Below are 6,415 nucleotides of genomic sequence, written 5' to 3' on the forward strand. Positions count from 1 at the left end.
AAGCCTTCCAAGATCATCTGGTCCAACCATCCCCTACCACCAATGTCACCACCAAACCATGTCCCCAAGCACCACGTCCAACCTTTCCTTGAACACCCCCAGGGACGGGGACTCCACCACCTCCCTGGGCAACCCGTCCCAATGCCTGACTATAGCTATACTCCTGAACACAACATTAAATTTCTAGTTAACTTGTAAAAAATGACTCTCCTTTAAAATAAATGGCCCTTTTTACAGCCTCCTTCCTTAAGGAGGTCAATGCGCTTGAGGTGTTGTTTCTGAGCTCTGCTGTGTACTCAAGCCATCTGGAGCACCGCAGGTGTTATTTTTGTGCTTTGTTGGGTACTTCAGGAACACCTGCACACACCATCATGCATTTTTATTTGTTTGGAGTAATTTGACTTCAGCAGGACTTAAGATGGTCTTCTTGTTTTGAATTTGACCACCAGTGATATAAGAGAGAATTGTGGCTACAACTGGGCTTAAACAGGAGTAGATGACTAGTAAATACAGAGGGCAAAGCAAGGAGACTCTTTTGGGGATTTTTTTTTTTTCTTCTGGTCTTCACTCCAAGACACCAGCAAATCTGAAGCTAAAAGTACATGCAATAAAACTCTAGGTCAACAAGAAACAGCTTTTAGCCCAAAGGAAACCAAAATACATTAAGGTTATTAAAATAGCCTTTAAGAAATAATTTGTTTTGTATGTGAGTTTGTAAACATGGCATCAGTTCACACACACAAAAAACTGACATATTAGAATACCTAGAAAATCTTCCTACCAAGAATTTAAAAAGTTTTACTGCTATTGTGTATTTTAGTGGATGATAACGTCAATAAATAATGTGTAAAAATATGCAGGTTCAAATGTCTTGATCCTTTTTCCTCAAACACAGTTTTGTGGATTTCAATATTCATTTAATAATACCTCATTAGAAACTTTACTCAAAACACACATTGATTCTCCGTATGTTCCACATGGAGTTTGCTAGGTATTGTAATGTTTCAAAGTTTTTTTGTTTGTTTGTTTTTCTGCAAGAAAACATCTGGTGTACCACCACTATTTATTTGCTCCTTTTACTTCTGTATGAAGACACTGAACCAGCTAGTGTCTAGGTTATAGTCCAGTGGACCACAGATTAGAAATTCATAAATCAGTGTATCATTACTGATATACTGGATTGCATCAAATCAAGCATCCACCAGAAGTGTGGACTAGAAAAGATGCTAAATTTGCTGCTATAGGAAAGCAATCACTCACTGGAAAAACAAACAAACAAACAAACAAACATACCAGCAAAACCATATTTTTTTCTTAACAGTGTGACCAGCAGGGCTAGGGAGGTGATCGTCCCCCTGTACTCAGCTCTGGTGAGGCCGCACCTCGAGTACTGTGTTCAGTTTTGGGCCCCTCGCTACAAGAAGGACATCGAGGTGCTTGAGCGGGTGCAGAGAAGGGCGACGAAGCTGGTGAGGGGCCTGGAGAACAAGTCCTACGAGGAGCGGCTGAGGGAGCTGGGCTTGTTCAGCCTGGAGAAGAGGAGGCTCAGGGGTGACCTTATTGCTCTTTACAGATACCTTAAAGGAGGCTGTAGAGAGGTGGGGGTTGGCCTGTTCTCCCACGTGCCTGGTGACAGGACGAGGGGGAATGGGCTTAAGTTGAGCCAGGGGAGTTTTAGGTTAGATGTTAGGAAGAACTTCTTTACAGAAAGGGTTGTGAGGCATTGGAACAGGCTGCCCAGGGAAGTGGTGGAGTCACCATCCCTGGAAGTCTTCAAAAGACGCTTAGATGTACAGCTTAGGGATATGGTTTAGTGGAGGGCTGTTAGCGTTAGGTTGGAGGTTGGACTCGATGACCTTGAGGTCTCTTCCAACCTAGAAAATTCTGTGATTCTGTGATTCTGTGATTCTTGTTCAACTGTATCAATAATGGGGTTTCTTCAAGCACAACTGTGTGAGTTGGAAATGTAAACTCCTTGTACTCCAACTTACAATATTACTGAAAAGTCTATAGCATATCCTTGCTTTTGCTTATGTAATGCTGACTACTTGTTTCAGAGTTGTATGCATTTTAATAAGAAATATTTCTTTCTCTGTCTCAGCAGATACTGCTTGTTAGTAGTTTTTGGCGAAAATTACTTTTCTAGCCAGTATTGGGCACTGCCTGCTGCTTGGCTGGCCAGAAGAAAACATCAAAATTGCATTTAACTTATAACAGAAATTACCTGTGGGAAAGAATTTTATTTTTTTTAATCATCATTCCATTTCATTGACAATTACCCCTCTTTTTTTTTTTTTTTTTTTTTTTTTTTCATAAAGTACTTAAAAAGTCTCAGATTTTATTTATTTGTTTGTCTCACACTCTGAACTGTTGAAGCAAGCAGTTTCACATTCTTTATGTGAAAGACATCTTTTGTTAAAAAACAAATCTAGGATGTTTGACGTTACATGTTTGAGGGCTACAAGGATGGTGAAGAGTCTGGAGGGGAAAATGCTGAGGAACAGCTGAGATCCTTGGGTTTACTCAGCCCAGAGCAGAGCAGGCTGAGGGGAGGCCTCATGGCGGCCTGCAGCTCCCTCACGAGGGGAGCGGAGGGGCAGGCGCTGAGCTCTGCTCTCTGGGGACAGCGACAGGACCCGAGGGAACGGCATGGAGCTGGCACAGGGGAGGATCAGGCTGGGGGTTAGGGAAAGGTTCTGCACCCAGAGGTGGTCGGGTACTGGGACAGGCTCCCCTGGGCAGTGGTCACAGCACTGAGCCTGCTGGAGTTCAAGAAGTGTTTGGACAATGCTCTCAGACACAGGGTCTGATTTTTGGGAGATCCCTTGGGCACCCATGAATTTGACTCGATGGTCCTTGTGGGTCCCTTCCCTCTGATGATATTCTATGAGTCTATGACTCTATGTTAAGTTTTTGGCAGTACCTACCACCTAATTAAAAGCATAAACGTAGTGCATAGGTCCAGTCCTTTCCAGGTGACTCTCTGTAGACGGATCTTGCAGTTCTTCCAAAGTTTAGTTTCCAAGTTTCCAGTCTTTCCATACTTACTTATGATCAGGCTTTAAAAATGCGTACTTCAAAGGAGCAAGTATATGCAAATCCCAAAGAGTTTATGGTCTAAATTTGGCTCAATTTAAATCTGAAGTATTTGAATTGTTATCACATCTGTTTCTCATGGCAGTATGTGACTACTGTGAAGATCAGTCTATAATCTTGTCCTCTAGTTTATTCTGAAATGTATTATAAAAAGGTGTCAGTCTAATTTAATGTGGCTTATTTTTTCCAAGTTGTTTTAGTAGGTACTTTTCTGCTTCTATTATCAGGAATGCTTCCCTTCCATCAAAATGAAAATCAAGACAGTCTCTGTGCATGGTCCAAAGCTAAGGTTAATTGCCCAACATAAAAATGTTTCATTTTTTATCGTGGAGATGAATGGACTTCACAAGCAAGTCAATTATTTTAAACTTGTACATATTTTTCAGGTATTCTACTAAAAATGAAAATAATATAGTACATTAAACAAGAAAGACTAAAATACAGTGCATTGGGACTCATGTCCGTTGAGTTCCATCTACTGACCTATCAGTTTTAAAGAACATAAGTTCTCTTCATAGTTGATTATATATTGAATTAGTGCATGACTGATTCAAAATGTTTATGATAAAGTACATTATTTTTCAAATTTTTTTGCACTTTAGTTCTCAGGAAGATCAATTCTTTGGAAAAGCAATTTTTCTCCATTACAAATGTTTGTTCACAGCTTTCTTTTCACCCAGATTAGAAAGTGCCTGAATGTCCTGACCTCGAACAGATCATGTAACTCATCTTTCTGCTCCCCAACTTTTTTTTTTTTCCCTAAAAAAAAAAAAAAAAAAAAAAAAAAAAAAAAAAAAAAGCATGCTGTTTGATTATATGCTGCACTGAGTACTTTGCTGATTTTTTCCTCTGGCTCTGCTCAGCCACATGCATTCCAGATGGTACTTTAAAAAGCAAACTTGTGACTGTTATGTACACTCTTGCTGGCATATAGCAAACCACATTATGCAGTGACATTTAGATAGAAACTGAGGCAAAAAGCCTGTTTCATTGCTAGCTTCAGCCAAGTGTATCTATCAGGCAACACACCCATAATTTTAAAGTTCATAACAGCTTAGTTCATATATAAATAATTTTTTCTTCACAGAGGGGACAACATGTTGTAATTCATTTTGAATAACTGAAGTAATCATTTTTCCTTGGTAAACACTGGAACTTGAGATCCAGTTTATAAGTCACATACCCATACTCCAGTTCCTTCCAATCTTAGCTATTTTGCTGAATCACTACAAATTACTAGCAACACGTTTGCCGATAAACTGCTTTTTTGACCCATCAAATAAGAAAATCGTGACAGTCACAGTCATACTTAACATAAAGTTATAGAACAGTTTAGGCTGGAAGGAATCTTAAAGATCATCTAATTCCAACCACCTTGCCATGGGCAGGGACACCTTCCACTAAACCAGGTTGCCCAAAGCCCCATCCAGCCTGGCCTTGAGCACCTCCAGGGATGGGGCATCCACAGCTTCTCTGGGCAACCTGGTCCACTGCCTCACCACCCCCGGAGTAAAGAATTTCTTCCAAATATCCAATCTAAACCTACTGTCTTTTAGTTTAAAGCTATTACTCCTTGTCCTATCCCTACACTCCCTGATAAAGAGTCCCTCCCCAGATTTCCTGTAGGCCCCCTTTAGGTATTAGAAGGCCACTGTAAGGTCTCACTGGAGCCTTCTTGCCTCCAGGCTGAACAAAACTTTCTTTTTTTCCCTTTTTAAAAACGGGGGTTATGTTTCCTCTCCTCCAGTCAGTGGGAACTTCACTGGACTGCTGTGACTTCTGGCTTAGCAACTTCATCTGCCAGTTCCCTCAGGGTCTGAGGATGCATCTCATCAGGTCCCATGGACTTGTGCACCTTCAGCTTTCTTAGCTGGTCTCAAATCTGATCTTCTCCTACAGTGGGCTGTTCTTCATTCTCTTGGTCCAAGATTTTTCCTTCTGGAACTTGTTAGTGTGGCTAGAGCACTTGTACTTGATGGTGAAAACCGAAGCAAGAATGTCTTTGAGTACCTCAGCCTTCTTCATATCCTGATTAACCAGGTCACAATCCTTTGCTAGTACCTCCAGGCAGAGAGGTCTTACATTTGTTGGGTATTCTTCACATGACAAATCAGAGATGTTTCCTACCACCTTATTTCTTTATGGGAACACAAAGAGATATAACTGAGGGAAAAAAAAAAAATCTAGATTTTTGAAATGACAATATGATGATGGAAATTCAGCTCTTGATGTTTGCTAATACTGGATAGGTAGAATGATGCTAGAAAGATCTGACACAGCAAATCATATACCAAATAATCAATACAAATAAATTTGTCTCTGTTGAGGTTTTCAGTGTCTCCTTATTTTATTTATTTATTTATTTATTTATTTTCCTTAGAATTAAAATGGCATTTTTTCCAGGAGAAATGGTATAAGAATTTCAAATTTTCTATAGGCTCAGCATTCTTGCACCATCCTTTTCATTCAAATGTAGCTATCACCCCACTTCTGCTGAATATTTTTAAAAGATTTAAAAGTTTTGTTTTGTTTTGTTTTTTAATGGAAAACTTTATCCTCCCTTTGTCTTCCCAATACATTTTATTTCCAGCCAACTGTATGCATTTAGCCAACTGTAATTTAATTATCTGGAAAGTGTCTTCCTTTAAGCAGCAGCTTATCAGATGCAGTTTCTCTTATGTACTGGGGATTAATGTATTTTAATTTTAACCAATTAACACCAGTAATGGTCTCTTGGTCCTGAAGGTTTCAAATGGCTGCTCAGTTTCAGTCTTCTCTCCTATCTTCCCACACACCTCTGCCTTTCTCCTCCAAACCTGTGAGTTGTAATTTGTGGTCATTTTTATCTTTAAAATTGATCAGAATGGTGAAACCAAGGAACTTGACTGGTAGTGGATGGACCAGGGAAAAGAGTGCAGGGACAGCGCTGTGGTGGAAGCATTAGAAATACAAAATAAATATTGATTTTTAAATAGATTTTCAATCAAATCCACAAAATTTACACATATCTTGAGTGCTGATACTGTATAGCATTTTGGTTGAGAGCAGTCTTACATTAATATAAACTTTGTAGTAATGACAGTATATATCAGACTCCATCAGCATGATGATATTCATGTGTATTGGGTTTAAGTGGCGAGGTTTTGGTAGTGGGGGCTGCAGGGGTGGCCTCTGTGAGAAGAGTCCAGCAGCTGCCCCATGTTAGATAATGTATGTAGCTAAAACTATTTAGGATTTTTTAAGTCTTTTGAATTAAAGTTGTCCAAGAAAACAAATCATAAGCTTTGGAAAATATATACCTGTAGGCTTTACAAATTAT

This window comes from Aythya ferina, assembly GCF_964211825.1.
Source record: "Aythya ferina genome assembly, chromosome: 2".
In the NCBI taxonomy this organism is placed as follows: Eukaryota; Metazoa; Chordata; class Aves; order Anseriformes; family Anatidae; genus Aythya; species Aythya ferina.